General features: G+C 46.2%; 11 non-coding genes across 11 annotated transcripts; all 11 read right to left on the minus strand.

Annotated features, from left to right (window-relative positions):
• Positions 1 to 860: 860 nt before the first annotated feature.
• LOC142285718 (U2 spliceosomal RNA) lies at positions 861 to 1051 on the minus strand. Its single transcript, XR_012747063.1, has one exon. It is a non-coding gene; the product is annotated as a U2 spliceosomal RNA (small nuclear RNA).
• Positions 1052 to 2438: 1387 nt separating this feature from the next.
• Positions 2439 to 2629, minus strand: LOC142285723 (U2 spliceosomal RNA). Its single transcript, XR_012747066.1, has one exon. It is a non-coding gene; the product is annotated as a U2 spliceosomal RNA (small nuclear RNA).
• A 1387-nt stretch (positions 2630 to 4016) lies between these two features.
• Positions 4017 to 4207, minus strand: LOC142285724 (U2 spliceosomal RNA). Its single transcript, XR_012747067.1, has one exon. It is a non-coding gene; the product is annotated as a U2 spliceosomal RNA (small nuclear RNA).
• A 1387-nt stretch (positions 4208 to 5594) lies between these two features.
• Positions 5595 to 5785, minus strand: LOC142285725 (U2 spliceosomal RNA). Its single transcript, XR_012747068.1, has one exon. It is a non-coding gene; the product is annotated as a U2 spliceosomal RNA (small nuclear RNA).
• Positions 5786 to 7172: 1387 nt separating this feature from the next.
• Positions 7173 to 7363, minus strand: LOC142285726 (U2 spliceosomal RNA). The gene has a single exon (XR_012747069.1). It is a non-coding gene; the product is annotated as a U2 spliceosomal RNA (small nuclear RNA).
• Positions 7364 to 8750: 1387 nt separating this feature from the next.
• On the minus strand, positions 8751 to 8941 carry LOC142285727 (U2 spliceosomal RNA). Its single transcript, XR_012747070.1, has one exon. It is a non-coding gene; the product is annotated as a U2 spliceosomal RNA (small nuclear RNA).
• A 1388-nt stretch (positions 8942 to 10329) lies between these two features.
• On the minus strand, positions 10330 to 10520 carry LOC142285730 (U2 spliceosomal RNA). Its single transcript, XR_012747072.1, has one exon. It is a non-coding gene; the product is annotated as a U2 spliceosomal RNA (small nuclear RNA).
• A 1387-nt stretch (positions 10521 to 11907) lies between these two features.
• LOC142285731 (U2 spliceosomal RNA) lies at positions 11908 to 12098 on the minus strand. The gene has a single exon (XR_012747073.1). It is a non-coding gene; the product is annotated as a U2 spliceosomal RNA (small nuclear RNA).
• Positions 12099 to 13485: 1387 nt separating this feature from the next.
• Positions 13486 to 13676, minus strand: LOC142285732 (U2 spliceosomal RNA). The gene has a single exon (XR_012747074.1). It is a non-coding gene; the product is annotated as a U2 spliceosomal RNA (small nuclear RNA).
• Positions 13677 to 15063: 1387 nt separating this feature from the next.
• LOC142285733 (U2 spliceosomal RNA) lies at positions 15064 to 15254 on the minus strand. Its single transcript, XR_012747075.1, has one exon. It is a non-coding gene; the product is annotated as a U2 spliceosomal RNA (small nuclear RNA).
• Positions 15255 to 16641: 1387 nt separating this feature from the next.
• On the minus strand, positions 16642 to 16832 carry LOC142285734 (U2 spliceosomal RNA). Its single transcript, XR_012747076.1, has one exon. It is a non-coding gene; the product is annotated as a U2 spliceosomal RNA (small nuclear RNA).
• Positions 16833 to 17938: the final 1106 nt, after the last annotated feature.

Consider the following 17938-nt stretch of genomic DNA (forward strand, 5'->3'; position numbering starts at 1 on the left):
TTCTAGGCAGCAGCGCTATTGTGATGTCATCGGGGGGCATTGTGACAAGCCGCCAGTGTTCCGTCTCTTCATGTTGTGCACAGTTCAAACGGAAAATACATCAACAGGCAGACTACAGAAAAGCTTACTATCAAAGGTTAGAGGGGGGCTTTCTCAGAGGGCTTTTTACAGTTTTTCTATTCCCAATTAGCCGTTTAAGTGTACTTATTGAAAGTAGTAATTCTTTCATAGGCCGCCCTTTCTTAGTATTTGACGTTCCTTATATTGCGGTATGAGGCTTCGCAGTAGGTTGCAAACATTCATCACCCATGACTGTCCCCAATTGAGCTCAGAAGCTCAATGTCTATCATGACCTCTCTTTTAGAATGTCCAAGAGCAAGCAAACTATTCCTCCAGGAGAGGGCGCCAACAGACTACTAAAGAGATCATCATTACTCAAAGAAAACCCCAAAAACCAATGCATGATAGGAATAAACAGGTAACTTTCTTTGGAGTGGAAGCGGAGAGATCGCACCAGATGCCAATTCTAGATGTTATCACACCTGTGGTCACTGCAGCAGCAGGTGAATCCACTTTGTCCAAAAGGGATCTATTCCATTCAATTGCAAATGATCTAGATAAGACAGAGAACTGCAGCACGGGGACATAGCCGAGTTGGTCAGGTTGAGTGGTGATGAGTTTGCTATTTGGATGAATAAAGAAAGTCAAAAGTGTGAAAGATAAAAAACAAAAGGAGGAAGTGTGAAAAGTGAATGGGCCAAATTGAGGTGCATATGAAGACGTATGCTTTCTTCCAATTCATTAAATCGGGCTAATATGAATCAGGTGAATTGAGTTCTGCTTTTGGAAACTGGGTTAAGAAGGGGTGCACCGTTCCTGGAGGTACTGCAATACCAGGTCAATGCGTGGAGTGGACAGAGCAAGCTCTTTTTCCATCTCCCTGTTCTAAAAATCCATTTAATATATGGTCCCCAGATAGGGGACGTATCAGATATTAAACTGATAAGAACAGATACTACACTTGATCTTAGCCAAAAGGCCGAGAAGCGATAACCAGAATTGGTTTGGGCCTCGAGTGGCACCCTGGCCTATGCCGGACACATCTTAGGGAGAGAGAGCGAGAGGGAGACAAACCCACGCCTACACAAGACATTTTGTCACCCAAGCCAACCCTTGAAAAGGCTGCTTTGCAGAGCCAAAACAAGAAGAATGGTGCGTTTTGCAGCCGCCGCCCACTGCAATGAATCTGAATAACTCCTCCTTTAGGGCGCAAGCAACTCCCCTCCCCCTTGCAGTCTTTCCAATTCACGATACAAAAAGACGGACAGGACAGGTTGCCTGACTTTCCGTCACTGCCACCCTTTGCCATCCTTACCCGTAGAAAGCCCTTTCATCATCCCCAAACCCTAATCTTTTCCCTTTCCTTCCCAGCCCCCAAACCCTGCCCTCTGTACCTTTCTCACCACCCGCTTCCCTTCTCCTGTCATCCCCCTACCACCCGGGAAAAAAAGAGATTGCCCCCTCCTTCCACTAGCCCACCCTCCCACCCAAAGAACAACTTCTTCTGCGCAGCTTGTTTTCTAGGCAGCAGCGCTATTGTGATGTCATCGGGGGGCATTGTGACAAGCCGCCAGTGTTCCGTCTCTTCATGTTGTGCACAGTTCAAACGGAAAATACATCAACAGGCAGACTACAGAAAAGCTTACTATCAAAGGTTAGAGGGGGGCTTTCTCAGAGGGCTTTTTACAGTTTTTCTATTCCCAATTAGCCGTTTAAGTGTACTTATTGAAAGTAGTAATTCTTTCATAGGCCGCCCTTTCTTAGTATTTGACGTTCCTTATATTGCGGTATGAGGCTTCGCAGTAGGTTGCAAACATTCATCACCCATGACTGTCCCCAATTGAGCTCAGAAGCTCAATGTCTATCATGACCTCTCTTTTAGAATGTCCAAGAGCAAGCAAACTATTCCTCCAGGAGAGGGCGCCAACAGACTACTAAAGAGATCATCATTACTCAAAGAAAACCCCAAAAACCAATGCATGATAGGAATAAACAGGTAACTTTCTTTGGAGTGGAAGCGGAGAGATCGCACCAGATGCCAATTCTAGATGTTATCACACCTGTGGTCACTGCAGCAGCAGGTGAATCCACTTTGTCCAAAAGGGATCTATTCCATTCAATTGCAAATGATCTAGATAAGACAGAGAACTGCAGCACGGGGACATAGCCGAGTTGGTCAGGTTGAGTGGTGATGAGTTTGCTATTTGGATGAATAAAGAAAGTCAAAAGTGTGAAAGATAAAAAACAAAAGGAGGAAGTGTGAAAAGTGAATGGGCCAAATTGAGGTGCATATGAAGACGTATGCTTTCTTCCAATTCATTAAATCGGGCTAATATGAATCAGGTGAATTGAGTTCTGCTTTTGGAAACTGGGTTAAGAAGGGGTGCACCGTTCCTGGAGGTACTGCAATACCAGGTCAATGCGTGGAGTGGACAGAGCAAGCTCTTTTTCCATCTCCCTGTTCTAAAAATCCATTTAATATATGGTCCCCAGATAGGGGACGTATCAGATATTAAACTGATAAGAACAGATACTACACTTGATCTTAGCCAAAAGGCCGAGAAGCGATAACCAGAATTGGTTTGGGCCTCGAGTGGCACCCTGGCCTATGCCGGACACATCTTAGGGAGAGAGAGCGAGAGGGAGACAAACCCACGCCTACACAAGACATTTTGTCACCCAAGCCAACCCTTGAAAAGGCTGCTTTGCAGAGCCAAAACAAGAAGAATGGTGCGTTTTGCAGCCGCCGCCCACTGCAATGAATCTGAATAACTCCTCCTTTAGGGCGCAAGCAACTCCCCTCCCCCTTGCAGTCTTTCCAATTCACGATACAAAAAGACGGACAGGACAGGTTGCCTGACTTTCCGTCACTGCCACCCTTTGCCATCCTTACCCGTAGAAAGCCCTTTCATCATCCCCAAACCCTAATCTTTTCCCTTTCCTTCCCAGCCCCCAAACCCTGCCCTCTGTACCTTTCTCACCACCCGCTTCCCTTCTCCTGTCATCCCCCTACCACCCGGGAAAAAAAGAGATTGCCCCCTCCTTCCACTAGCCCACCCTCCCACCCAAAGAACAACTTCTTCTGCGCAGCTTGTTTTCTAGGCAGCAGCGCTATTGTGATGTCATCGGGGGGCATTGTGACAAGCCGCCAGTGTTCCGTCTCTTCATGTTGTGCACAGTTCAAACGGAAAATACATCAACAGGCAGACTACAGAAAAGCTTACTATCAAAGGTTAGAGGGGGGCTTTCTCAGAGGGCTTTTTACAGTTTTTCTATTCCCAATTAGCCGTTTAAGTGTACTTATTGAAAGTAGTAATTCTTTCATAGGCCGCCCTTTCTTAGTATTTGACGTTCCTTATATTGCGGTATGAGGCTTCGCAGTAGGTTGCAAACATTCATCACCCATGACTGTCCCCAATTGAGCTCAGAAGCTCAATGTCTATCATGACCTCTCTTTTAGAATGTCCAAGAGCAAGCAAACTATTCCTCCAGGAGAGGGCGCCAACAGACTACTAAAGAGATCATCATTACTCAAAGAAAACCCCAAAAACCAATGCATGATAGGAATAAACAGGTAACTTTCTTTGGAGTGGAAGCGGAGAGATCGCACCAGATGCCAATTCTAGATGTTATCACACCTGTGGTCACTGCAGCAGCAGGTGAATCCACTTTGTCCAAAAGGGATCTATTCCATTCAATTGCAAATGATCTAGATAAGACAGAGAACTGCAGCACGGGGACATAGCCGAGTTGGTCAGGTTGAGTGGTGATGAGTTTGCTATTTGGATGAATAAAGAAAGTCAAAAGTGTGAAAGATAAAAAACAAAAGGAGGAAGTGTGAAAAGTGAATGGGCCAAATTGAGGTGCATATGAAGACGTATGCTTTCTTCCAATTCATTAAATCGGGCTAATATGAATCAGGTGAATTGAGTTCTGCTTTTGGAAACTGGGTTAAGAAGGGGTGCACCGTTCCTGGAGGTACTGCAATACCAGGTCAATGCGTGGAGTGGACAGAGCAAGCTCTTTTTCCATCTCCCTGTTCTAAAAATCCATTTAATATATGGTCCCCAGATAGGGGACGTATCAGATATTAAACTGATAAGAACAGATACTACACTTGATCTTAGCCAAAAGGCCGAGAAGCGATAACCAGAATTGGTTTGGGCCTCGAGTGGCACCCTGGCCTATGCCGGACACATCTTAGGGAGAGAGAGCGAGAGGGAGACAAACCCACGCCTACACAAGACATTTTGTCACCCAAGCCAACCCTTGAAAAGGCTGCTTTGCAGAGCCAAAACAAGAAGAATGGTGCGTTTTGCAGCCGCCGCCCACTGCAATGAATCTGAATAACTCCTCCTTTAGGGCGCAAGCAACTCCCCTCCCCCTTGCAGTCTTTCCAATTCACGATACAAAAAGACGGACAGGACAGGTTGCCTGACTTTCCGTCACTGCCACCCTTTGCCATCCTTACCCGTAGAAAGCCCTTTCATCATCCCCAAACCCTAATCTTTTCCCTTTCCTTCCCAGCCCCCAAACCCTGCCCTCTGTACCTTTCTCACCACCCGCTTCCCTTCTCCTGTCATCCCCCTACCACCCGGGAAAAAAAGAGATTGCCCCCTCCTTCCACTAGCCCACCCTCCCACCCAAAGAACAACTTCTTCTGCGCAGCTTGTTTTCTAGGCAGCAGCGCTATTGTGATGTCATCGGGGGGCATTGTGACAAGCCGCCAGTGTTCCGTCTCTTCATGTTGTGCACAGTTCAAACGGAAAATACATCAACAGGCAGACTACAGAAAAGCTTACTATCAAAGGTTAGAGGGGGGCTTTCTCAGAGGGCTTTTTACAGTTTTTCTATTCCCAATTAGCCGTTTAAGTGTACTTATTGAAAGTAGTAATTCTTTCATAGGCCGCCCTTTCTTAGTATTTGACGTTCCTTATATTGCGGTATGAGGCTTCGCAGTAGGTTGCAAACATTCATCACCCATGACTGTCCCCAATTGAGCTCAGAAGCTCAATGTCTATCATGACCTCTCTTTTAGAATGTCCAAGAGCAAGCAAACTATTCCTCCAGGAGAGGGCGCCAACAGACTACTAAAGAGATCATCATTACTCAAAGAAAACCCCAAAAACCAATGCATGATAGGAATAAACAGGTAACTTTCTTTGGAGTGGAAGCGGAGAGATCGCACCAGATGCCAATTCTAGATGTTATCACACCTGTGGTCACTGCAGCAGCAGGTGAATCCACTTTGTCCAAAAGGGATCTATTCCATTCAATTGCAAATGATCTAGATAAGACAGAGAACTGCAGCACGGGGACATAGCCGAGTTGGTCAGGTTGAGTGGTGATGAGTTTGCTATTTGGATGAATAAAGAAAGTCAAAAGTGTGAAAGATAAAAAACAAAAGGAGGAAGTGTGAAAAGTGAATGGGCCAAATTGAGGTGCATATGAAGACGTATGCTTTCTTCCAATTCATTAAATCGGGCTAATATGAATCAGGTGAATTGAGTTCTGCTTTTGGAAACTGGGTTAAGAAGGGGTGCACCGTTCCTGGAGGTACTGCAATACCAGGTCAATGCGTGGAGTGGACAGAGCAAGCTCTTTTTCCATCTCCCTGTTCTAAAAATCCATTTAATATATGGTCCCCAGATAGGGGACGTATCAGATATTAAACTGATAAGAACAGATACTACACTTGATCTTAGCCAAAAGGCCGAGAAGCGATAACCAGAATTGGTTTGGGCCTCGAGTGGCACCCTGGCCTATGCCGGACACATCTTAGGGAGAGAGAGCGAGAGGGAGACAAACCCACGCCTACACAAGACATTTTGTCACCCAAGCCAACCCTTGAAAAGGCTGCTTTGCAGAGCCAAAACAAGAAGAATGGTGCGTTTTGCAGCCGCCGCCCACTGCAATGAATCTGAATAACTCCTCCTTTAGGGCGCAAGCAACTCCCCTCCCCCTTGCAGTCTTTCCAATTCACGATACAAAAAGACGGACAGGACAGGTTGCCTGACTTTCCGTCACTGCCACCCTTTGCCATCCTTACCCGTAGAAAGCCCTTTCATCATCCCCAAACCCTAATCTTTTCCCTTTCCTTCCCAGCCCCCAAACCCTGCCCTCTGTACCTTTCTCACCACCCGCTTCCCTTCTCCTGTCATCCCCCTACCACCCGGGAAAAAAAGAGATTGCCCCCTCCTTCCACTAGCCCACCCTCCCACCCAAAGAACAACTTCTTCTGCGCAGCTTGTTTTCTAGGCAGCAGCGCTATTGTGATGTCATCGGGGGGCATTGTGACAAGCCGCCAGTGTTCCGTCTCTTCATGTTGTGCACAGTTCAAACGGAAAATACATCAACAGGCAGACTACAGAAAAGCTTACTATCAAAGGTTAGAGGGGGGCTTTCTCAGAGGGCTTTTTACAGTTTTTCTATTCCCAATTAGCCGTTTAAGTGTACTTATTGAAAGTAGTAATTCTTTCATAGGCCGCCCTTTCTTAGTATTTGACGTTCCTTATATTGCGGTATGAGGCTTCGCAGTAGGTTGCAAACATTCATCACCCATGACTGTCCCCAATTGAGCTCAGAAGCTCAATGTCTATCATGACCTCTCTTTTAGAATGTCCAAGAGCAAGCAAACTATTCCTCCAGGAGAGGGCGCCAACAGACTACTAAAGAGATCATCATTACTCAAAGAAAACCCCAAAAACCAATGCATGATAGGAATAAACAGGTAACTTTCTTTGGAGTGGAAGCGGAGAGATCGCACCAGATGCCAATTCTAGATGTTATCACACCTGTGGTCACTGCAGCAGCAGGTGAATCCACTTTGTCCAAAAGGGATCTATTCCATTCAATTGCAAATGATCTAGATAAGACAGAGAACTGCAGCACGGGGACATAGCCGAGTTGGTCAGGTTGAGTGGTGATGAGTTTGCTATTTGGATGAATAAAGAAAGTCAAAAGTGTGAAAGATAAAAAACAAAAGGAGGAAGTGTGAAAAGTGAATGGGCCAAATTGAGGTGCATATGAAGACGTATGCTTTCTTCCAATTCATTAAATCGGGCTAATATGAATCAGGTGAATTGAGTTCTGCTTTTGGAAACTGGGTTAAGAAGGGGTGCACCGTTCCTGGAGGTACTGCAATACCAGGTCAATGCGTGGAGTGGACAGAGCAAGCTCTTTTTCCATCTCCCTGTTCTAAAAATCCATTTAATATATGGTCCCCAGATAGGGGACGTATCAGATATTAAACTGATAAGAACAGATACTACACTTGATCTTAGCCAAAAGGCCGAGAAGCGATAACCAGAATTGGTTTGGGCCTCGAGTGGCACCCTGGCCTATGCCGGACACATCTTAGGGAGAGAGAGCGAGAGGGAGACAAACCCACGCCTACACAAGACATTTTGTCACCCAAGCCAACCCTTGAAAAGGCTGCTTTGCAGAGCCAAAACAAGAAGAATGGTGCGTTTTGCAGCCGCCGCCCACTGCAATGAATCTGAATAACTCCTCCTTTAGGGCGCAAGCAACTCCCCTCCCCCTTGCAGTCTTTCCAATTCACGATACAAAAAGACGGACAGGACAGGTTGCCTGACTTTCCGTCACTGCCACCCTTTGCCATCCTTACCCGTAGAAAGCCCTTTCATCATCCCCAAACCCTAATCTTTTCCCTTTCCTTCCCAGCCCCCAAACCCTGCCCTCTGTACCTTTCTCACCACCCGCTTCCCTTCTCCTGTCATCCCCCTACCACCCGGGAAAAAAAGAGATTGCCCCCTCCTTCCACTAGCCCACCCTCCCACCCAAAGAACAACTTCTTCTGCGCAGCTTGTTTTCTAGGCAGCAGCGCTATTGTGATGTCATCGGGGGGCATTGTGACAAGCCGCCAGTGTTCCGTCTCTTCATGTTGTGCACAGTTCAAACGGAAAATACATCAACAGGCAGACTACAGAAAAGCTTACTATCAAAGGTTAGAGGGGGGCTTTCTCAGAGGGCTTTTTACAGTTTTTCTATTCCCAATTAGCCGTTTAAGTGTACTTATTGAAAGTAGTAATTCTTTCATAGGCCGCCCTTTCTTAGTATTTGACGTTCCTTATATTGCGGTATGAGGCTTCGCAGTAGGTTGCAAACATTCATCACCCATGACTGTCCCCAATTGAGCTCAGAAGCTCAATGTCTATCATGACCTCTCTTTTAGAATGTCCAAGAGCAAGCAAACTATTCCTCCAGGAGAGGGCGCCAACAGACTACTAAAGAGATCATCATTACTCAAAGAAAACCCCAAAAACCAATGCATGATAGGAATAAACAGGTAACTTTCTTTGGAGTGGAAGCGGAGAGATCGCACCAGATGCCAATTCTAGATGTTATCACACCTGTGGTCACTGCAGCAGCAGGTGAATCCACTTTGTCCAAAAGGGATCTATTCCATTCAATTGCAAATGATCTAGATAAGACAGAGAACTGCAGCACGGGGACATAGCCGAGTTGGTCAGGTTGAGTGGTGATGAGTTTGCTATTTGGATGAATAAAGAAAGTCAAAAGTGTGAAAGATAAAAAACAAAAGGAGGAAGTGTGAAAAGTGAATGGGCCAAATTGAGGTGCATATGAAGACGTATGCTTTCTTCCAATTCATTAAATCGGGCTAATATGAATCAGGTGAATTGAGTTCTGCTTTTGGAAACTGGGTTAAGAAGGGGTGCACCGTTCCTGGAGGTACTGCAATACCAGGTCAATGCGTGGAGTGGACAGAGCAAGCTCTTTTTCCATCTCCCTGTTCTAAAAATCCATTTAATATATGGTCCCCAGATAGGGGACGTATCAGATATTAAACTGATAAGAACAGATACTACACTTGATCTTAGCCAAAAGGCCGAGAAGCGATAACCAGAATTGGTTTGGGCCTCGAGTGGCACCCTGGCCTATGCCGGACACATCTTAGGGAGAGAGAGCGAGAGGGAGACAAACCCACGCCTACACAAGACATTTTGTCACCCAAGCCAACCCTTGAAAAGGCTGCTTTGCAGAGCCAAAACAAGAAGAATGGTGCGTTTTGCAGCCGCCGCCCACTGCAATGAATCTGAATAACTCCTCCTTTAGGGCGCAAGCAACTCCCCTCCCCCTTGCAGTCTTTCCAATTCACGATACAAAAAGACGGACAGGACAGGTTGCCTGACTTTCCGTCACTGCCACCCTTTGCCATCCTTACCCGTAGAAAGCCCTTTCATCATCCCCAAACCCTAATCTTTTCCCTTTCCTTCCCAGCCCCCAAACCCTGCCCTCTGTACCTTTCTCACCACCCGCTTCCCTTCTCCTGTCATCCCCCTACCACCCGGGAAAAAAAGAGATTGCCCCCTCCTTCCACTAGCCCACCCTCCCACCCAAAGAACAACTTCTTCTGCGCAGCTTGTTTTCTAGGCAGCAGCGCTATTGTGATGTCATCGGGGGGCATTGTGACAAGCCGCCAGTGTTCCGTCTCTTCATGTTGTGCACAGTTCAAACGGAAAATACATCAACAGGCAGACTACAGAAAAGCTTACTATCAAAGGTTAGAGGGGGGCTTTCTCAGAGGGCTTTTTACAGTTTTTCTATTCCCAATTAGCCGTTTAAGTGTACTTATTGAAAGTAGTAATTCTTTCATAGGCCGCCCTTTCTTAGTATTTGACGTTCCTTATATTGCGGTATGAGGCTTCGCAGTAGGTTGCAAACATTCATCACCCATGACTGTCCCCAATTGAGCTCAGAAGCTCAATGTCTATCATGACCTCTCTTTTAGAATGTCCAAGAGCAAGCAAACTATTCCTCCAGGAGAGGGCGCCAACAGACTACTAAAGAGATCATCATTACTCAAAGAAAACCCCAAAAACCAATGCATGATAGGAATAAACAGGTAACTTTCTTTGGAGTGGAAGCGGAGAGATCGCACCAGATGCCAATTCTAGATGTTATCACACCTGTGGTCACTGCAGCAGCAGGTGAATCCACTTTGTCCAAAAGGGATTCTATTCCATTCAATTGCAAATGATCTAGATAAGACAGAGAACTGCAGCACGGGGACATAGCCGAGTTGGTCAGGTTGAGTGGTGATGAGTTTGCTATTTGGATGAATAAAGAAAGTCAAAAGTGTGAAAGATAAAAAACAAAAGGAGGAAGTGTGAAAAGTGAATGGGCCAAATTGAGGTGCATATGAAGACGTATGCTTTCTTCCAATTCATTAAATCGGGCTAATATGAATCAGGTGAATTGAGTTCTGCTTTTGGAAACTGGGTTAAGAAGGGGTGCACCGTTCCTGGAGGTACTGCAATACCAGGTCAATGCGTGGAGTGGACAGAGCAAGCTCTTTTTCCATCTCCCTGTTCTAAAAATCCATTTAATATATGGTCCCCAGATAGGGGACGTATCAGATATTAAACTGATAAGAACAGATACTACACTTGATCTTAGCCAAAAGGCCGAGAAGCGATAACCAGAATTGGTTTGGGCCTCGAGTGGCACCCTGGCCTATGCCGGACACATCTTAGGGAGAGAGAGCGAGAGGGAGACAAACCCACGCCTACACAAGACATTTTGTCACCCAAGCCAACCCTTGAAAAGGCTGCTTTGCAGAGCCAAAACAAGAAGAATGGTGCGTTTTGCAGCCGCCGCCCACTGCAATGAATCTGAATAACTCCTCCTTTAGGGCGCAAGCAACTCCCCTCCCCCTTGCAGTCTTTCCAATTCACGATACAAAAAGACGGACAGGACAGGTTGCCTGACTTTCCGTCACTGCCACCCTTTGCCATCCTTACCCGTAGAAAGCCCTTTCATCATCCCCAAACCCTAATCTTTTCCCTTTCCTTCCCAGCCCCCAAACCCTGCCCTCTGTACCTTTCTCACCACCCGCTTCCCTTCTCCTGTCATCCCCCTACCACCCGGGAAAAAAAGAGATTGCCCCCTCCTTCCACTAGCCCACCCTCCCACCCAAAGAACAACTTCTTCTGCGCAGCTTGTTTTCTAGGCAGCAGCGCTATTGTGATGTCATCGGGGGGCATTGTGACAAGCCGCCAGTGTTCCGTCTCTTCATGTTGTGCACAGTTCAAACGGAAAATACATCAACAGGCAGACTACAGAAAAGCTTACTATCAAAGGTTAGAGGGGGGCTTTCTCAGAGGGCTTTTTACAGTTTTTCTATTCCCAATTAGCCGTTTAAGTGTACTTATTGAAAGTAGTAATTCTTTCATAGGCCGCCCTTTCTTAGTATTTGACGTTCCTTATATTGCGGTATGAGGCTTCGCAGTAGGTTGCAAACATTCATCACCCATGACTGTCCCCAATTGAGCTCAGAAGCTCAATGTCTATCATGACCTCTCTTTTAGAATGTCCAAGAGCAAGCAAACTATTCCTCCAGGAGAGGGCGCCAACAGACTACTAAAGAGATCATCATTACTCAAAGAAAACCCCAAAAACCAATGCATGATAGGAATAAACAGGTAACTTTCTTTGGAGTGGAAGCGGAGAGATCGCACCAGATGCCAATTCTAGATGTTATCACACCTGTGGTCACTGCAGCAGCAGGTGAATCCACTTTGTCCAAAAGGGATCTATTCCATTCAATTGCAAATGATCTAGATAAGACAGAGAACTGCAGCACGGGGACATAGCCGAGTTGGTCAGGTTGAGTGGTGATGAGTTTGCTATTTGGATGAATAAAGAAAGTCAAAAGTGTGAAAGATAAAAAACAAAAGGAGGAAGTGTGAAAAGTGAATGGGCCAAATTGAGGTGCATATGAAGACGTATGCTTTCTTCCAATTCATTAAATCGGGCTAATATGAATCAGGTGAATTGAGTTCTGCTTTTGGAAACTGGGTTAAGAAGGGGTGCACCGTTCCTGGAGGTACTGCAATACCAGGTCAATGCGTGGAGTGGACAGAGCAAGCTCTTTTTCCATCTCCCTGTTCTAAAAATCCATTTAATATATGGTCCCCAGATAGGGGACGTATCAGATATTAAACTGATAAGAACAGATACTACACTTGATCTTAGCCAAAAGGCCGAGAAGCGATAACCAGAATTGGTTTGGGCCTCGAGTGGCACCCTGGCCTATGCCGGACACATCTTAGGGAGAGAGAGCGAGAGGGAGACAAACCCACGCCTACACAAGACATTTTGTCACCCAAGCCAACCCTTGAAAAGGCTGCTTTGCAGAGCCAAAACAAGAAGAATGGTGCGTTTTGCAGCCGCCGCCCACTGCAATGAATCTGAATAACTCCTCCTTTAGGGCGCAAGCAACTCCCCTCCCCCTTGCAGTCTTTCCAATTCACGATACAAAAAGACGGACAGGACAGGTTGCCTGACTTTCCGTCACTGCCACCCTTTGCCATCCTTACCCGTAGAAAGCCCTTTCATCATCCCCAAACCCTAATCTTTTCCCTTTCCTTCCCAGCCCCCAAACCCTGCCCTCTGTACCTTTCTCACCACCCGCTTCCCTTCTCCTGTCATCCCCCTACCACCCGGGAAAAAAAGAGATTGCCCCCTCCTTCCACTAGCCCACCCTCCCACCCAAAGAACAACTTCTTCTGCGCAGCTTGTTTTCTAGGCAGCAGCGCTATTGTGATGTCATCGGGGGGCATTGTGACAAGCCGCCAGTGTTCCGTCTCTTCATGTTGTGCACAGTTCAAACGGAAAATACATCAACAGGCAGACTACAGAAAAGCTTACTATCAAAGGTTAGAGGGGGGCTTTCTCAGAGGGCTTTTTACAGTTTTTCTATTCCCAATTAGCCGTTTAAGTGTACTTATTGAAAGTAGTAATTCTTTCATAGGCCGCCCTTTCTTAGTATTTGACGTTCCTTATATTGCGGTATGAGGCTTCGCAGTAGGTTGCAAACATTCATCACCCATGACTGTCCCCAATTGAGCTCAGAAGCTCAATGTCTATCATGACCTCTCTTTTAGAATGTCCAAGAGCAAGCAAACTATTCCTCCAGGAGAGGGCGCCAACAGACTACTAAAGAGATCATCATTACTCAAAGAAAACCCCAAAAACCAATGCATGATAGGAATAAACAGGTAACTTTCTTTGGAGTGGAAGCGGAGAGATCGCACCAGATGCCAATTCTAGATGTTATCACACCTGTGGTCACTGCAGCAGCAGGTGAATCCACTTTGTCCAAAAGGGATCTATTCCATTCAATTGCAAATGATCTAGATAAGACAGAGAACTGCAGCACGGGGACATAGCCGAGTTGGTCAGGTTGAGTGGTGATGAGTTTGCTATTTGGATGAATAAAGAAAGTCAAAAGTGTGAAAGATAAAAAACAAAAGGAGGAAGTGTGAAAAGTGAATGGGCCAAATTGAGGTGCATATGAAGACGTATGCTTTCTTCCAATTCATTAAATCGGGCTAATATGAATCAGGTGAATTGAGTTCTGCTTTTGGAAACTGGGTTAAGAAGGGGTGCACCGTTCCTGGAGGTACTGCAATACCAGGTCAATGCGTGGAGTGGACAGAGCAAGCTCTTTTTCCATCTCCCTGTTCTAAAAATCCATTTAATATATGGTCCCCAGATAGGGGACGTATCAGATATTAAACTGATAAGAACAGATACTACACTTGATCTTAGCCAAAAGGCCGAGAAGCGATAACCAGAATTGGTTTGGGCCTCGAGTGGCACCCTGGCCTATGCCGGACACATCTTAGGGAGAGAGAGCGAGAGGGAGACAAACCCACGCCTACACAAGACATTTTGTCACCCAAGCCAACCCTTGAAAAGGCTGCTTTGCAGAGCCAAAACAAGAAGAATGGTGCGTTTTGCAGCCGCCGCCCACTGCAATGAATCTGAATAACTCCTCCTTTAGGGCGCAAGCAACTCCCCTCCCCCTTGCAGTCTTTCCAATTCACGATACAAAAAGACGGACAGGACAGGTTGCCTGACTTTCCGTCACTGCCACCCTTTGCCATCCTTACCCGTAGAAAGCCCTTTCATCATCCCCAAACCCTAATCTTTTCCCTTTCCTTCCCAGCCCCCAAACCCTGCCCTCTGTACCTTTCTCACCACCCGCTTCCCTTCTCCTGTCATCCCCCTACCACCCGGGAAAAAAAGAGATTGCCCCCTCCTTCCACTAGCCCACCCTCCCACCCAAAGAACAACTTCTTCTGCGCAGCTTGTTTTCTAGGCAGCAGCGCTATTGTGATGTCATCGGGGGGCATTGTGACAAGCCGCCAGTGTTCCGTCTCTTCATGTTGTGCACAGTTCAAACGGAAAATACATCAACAGGCAGACTACAGAAAAGCTTACTATCAAAGGTTAGAGGGGGGCTTTCTCAGAGGGCTTTTTACAGTTTTTCTATTCCCAATTAGCCGTTTAAGTGTACTTATTGAAAGTAGTAATTCTTTCATAGGCCGCCCTTTCTTAGTATTTGACGTTCCTTATATTGCGGTATGAGGCTTCGCAGTAGGTTGCAAACATTCATCACCCATGACTGTCCCCAATTGAGCTCAGAAGCTCAATGTCTATCATGACCTCTCTTTTAGAATGTCCAAGAGCAAGCAAACTATTCCTCCAGGAGAGGGCGCCAACAGACTACTAAAGAGATCATCATTACTCAAAGAAAACCCCAAAAACCAATGCATGATAGGAATAAACAGGTAACTTTCTTTGGAGTGGAAGCGGAGAGATCGCACCAGATGCCAATTCTAGATGTTATCACACCTGTGGTCACTGCAGCAGCAGGTGAATCCACTTTGTCCAAAAGGGATCTATTCCATTCAATTGCAAATGATCTAGATAAGACAGAGAACTGCAGCACGGGGACATAGCCGAGTTGGTCAGGTTGAGTGGTGATGAGTTTGCTATTTGGATGAATAAAGAAAGTCAAAAGTGTGAAAGATAAAAAACAAAAGGAGGAAGTGTGAAAAGTGAATGGGCCAAATTGAGGTGCATATGAAGACGTATGCTTTCTTCCAATTCATTAAATCGGGCTAATATGAATCAGGTGAATTGAGTTCTGCTTTTGGAAACTGGGTTAAGAAGGGGTGCACCGTTCCTGGAGGTACTGCAATACCAGGTCAATGCGTGGAGTGGACAGAGCAAGCTCTTTTTCCATCTCCCTGTTCTAAAAATCCATTTAATATATGGTCCCCAGATAGGGGACGTATCAGATATTAAACTGATAAGAACAGATACTACACTTGATCTTAGCCAAAAGGCCGAGAAGCGATAACCAGAATTGGTTTGGGCCTCGAGTGGCACCCTGGCCTATGCCGGACACATCTTAGGGAGAGAGAGCGAGAGGGAGACAAACCCACGCCTACACAAGACATTTTGTCACCCAAGCCAACCCTTGAAAAGGCTGCTTTGCAGAGCCAAAACAAGAAGAATGGTGCGTTTTGCAGCCGCCGCCCACTGCAATGAATCTGAATAACTCCTCCTTTAGGGCGCAAGCAACTCCCCTCCCCCTTGCAGTCTTTCCAATTCACGATACAAAAAGACGGACAGGACAGGTTGCCTGACTTTCCGTCACTGCCACCCTTTGCCATCCTTACCCGTAGAAAGCCCTTTCATCATCCCCAAACCCTAATCTTTTCCCTTTCCTTCCCAGCCCCCAAACCCTGCCCTCTGTACCTTTCTCACCACCCGCTTCCCTTCTCCTGTCATCCCCCTACCACCCGGGAAAAAAAGAGATTGCCCCCTCCTTCCACTAGCCCACCCTCCCACCCAAAGAACAACTTCTTCTGCGCAGCTTGTTTTCTAGGCAGCAGCGCTATTGTGATGTCATCGGGGGGCATTGTGACAAGCCGCCAGTGTTCCGTCTCTTCATGTTGTGCACAGTTCAAACGGAAAATACATCAACAGGCAGACTACAGAAAAGCTTACTATCAAAGGTTAGAGGGGGGCTTTCTCAGAGGGCTTTTTACAGTTTTTCTATTCCCAATTAGCCGTTTAAGTGTACTTATTGAAAGTAGTAATTCTTTCATAGGCCGCCCTTTCTTAGTATTTGACGTTCCTTATATTGCGGTATGAGGCTTCGCAGTAGGTTGCAAACATTCATCACCCATGACTGTCCCCAATTGAGCTCAGAAGCTCAATGTCTATCATGACCTCTCTTTTAGAATGTCCAAGAGCAAGCAAACTATTCCTCCAGGAGAGGGCGCCAACAGACTACTAAAGAGATCATCATTACTCAAAGAAAACCCCAAAAACCAATGCATGATAGGAATAAACAGGTAACTTTCTTTGGAGTGGAAGCGGAGAGATCGCACCAGATGCCAATTCTAGATGTTATCACACCTGTGGTCACTGCAGCAGCAGGTGAATCCACTTTGTCCAAAAGGGATCTATTCCATTCAATTGCAAATGATCTAGATAAGACAGAGAACTGCAGCACGGGGACATAGCCGAGTTGGTCAGGTTGAGTGGTGATGAGTTTGCTATTTGGATGAATAAAGAAAGTCAAAAGTGTGAAAGATAAAAAACAAAAGGAGGAAGTGTGAAAAGTGAATGGGCCAAATTGAGGTGCATATGAAGACGTATGCTTTCTTCCAATTCATTAAATCGGGCTAATATGAATCAGGTGAATTGAGTTCTGCTTTTGGAAACTGGGTTAAGAAGGGGTGCACCGTTCCTGGAGGTACTGCAATACCAGGTCAATGCGTGGAGTGGACAGAGCAAGCTCTTTTTCCATCTCCCTGTTCTAAAAATCCATTTAATATATGGTCCCCAGATAGGGGACGTATCAGATATTAAACTGATAAGAACAGATACTACACTTGATCTTAGCCAAAAGGCCGAGAAGCGATAACCAGAATTGGTTTGGGCCTCGAGTGGCACCCTGGCCTATGCCGGACACATCTTAGGGAGAGAGAGCGAGAGGGAGACAAACCCACGCCTACACAAGACATTTTGTCACCCAAGCCAACCCTTGAAAAGGCTGCTTTGCAGAGCCAAAACAAGAAGAATGGTGCGTTTTGCAGCCGCCGCCCACTGCAATGAATCTGAATAACTCCTCCTTTAGGGCGCAAGCAACTCCCCTCCCCCTTGCAGTCTTTCCAATTCACGATACAAAAAGACGGACAGGACAGGTTGCCTGACTTTCCGTCACTGCCACCCTTTGCCATCCTTACCCGTAGAAAGCCCTTTCATCATCCCCAAACCCTAATCTTTTCCCTTTCCTTCCCAGCCCCCAAACCCTGCCCTCTGTACCTTTCTCACCACCCGCTTCCCTTCTCCTGTCATCCCCCTACCACCCGGGAAAAAAAGAGATTGCCCCCTCCTTCCACTAGCCCACCCTCCCACCCAAAGAACAACTTCTTCTGCGCAGCTTGTTTTCTAGGCAGCAGCGCTATTGTGATGTCATCGGGGGGCATTGTGACAAGCCGCCAGTGTTCCGTCTCTTCATGTTGTGCACAGTTCAAACGGAAAATACATCAACAGGCAGACTACAGAAAAGCTTACTATCAAAGGTTAGAGGGGGGCTTTCTCAGAGGGCTTTTTACAGTTTTTCTATTCCCAATTAGCCGTTTAAGTGTACTTATTGAAAGTAGTAATTCTTTCATAGGCCGCCCTTTCTTAGTATTTGACGTTCCTTATATTGCGGTATGAGGCTTCGCAGTAGGTTGCAAACATTCATCACCCATGACTGTCCCCAATTGAGCTCAGAAGCTCAATGTCTATCATGACCTCTCTTTTAGAATGTCCAAGAGCAAGCAAACTATTCCTCCAGGAGAGGGCGCCAACAGACTACTAAAGAGATCATCATTACTCAAAGAAAACCCCAAAAACCAATGCATGATAGGAATAAACAGGTAACTTTCTTTGGAGTGGAAGCGGAGAGATCGCACCAGATGCCAATTCTAGATGTTATCACACCTGTGGTCACTGCAGCAGCAGGTGAATCCACTTTGTC

This window comes from Anomaloglossus baeobatrachus, unplaced genomic scaffold (genome assembly GCF_048569485.1).
Source record: "Anomaloglossus baeobatrachus isolate aAnoBae1 unplaced genomic scaffold, aAnoBae1.hap1 Scaffold_615, whole genome shotgun sequence".
In the NCBI taxonomy this organism is placed as follows: Eukaryota; Metazoa; Chordata; class Amphibia; order Anura; family Aromobatidae; genus Anomaloglossus; species Anomaloglossus baeobatrachus.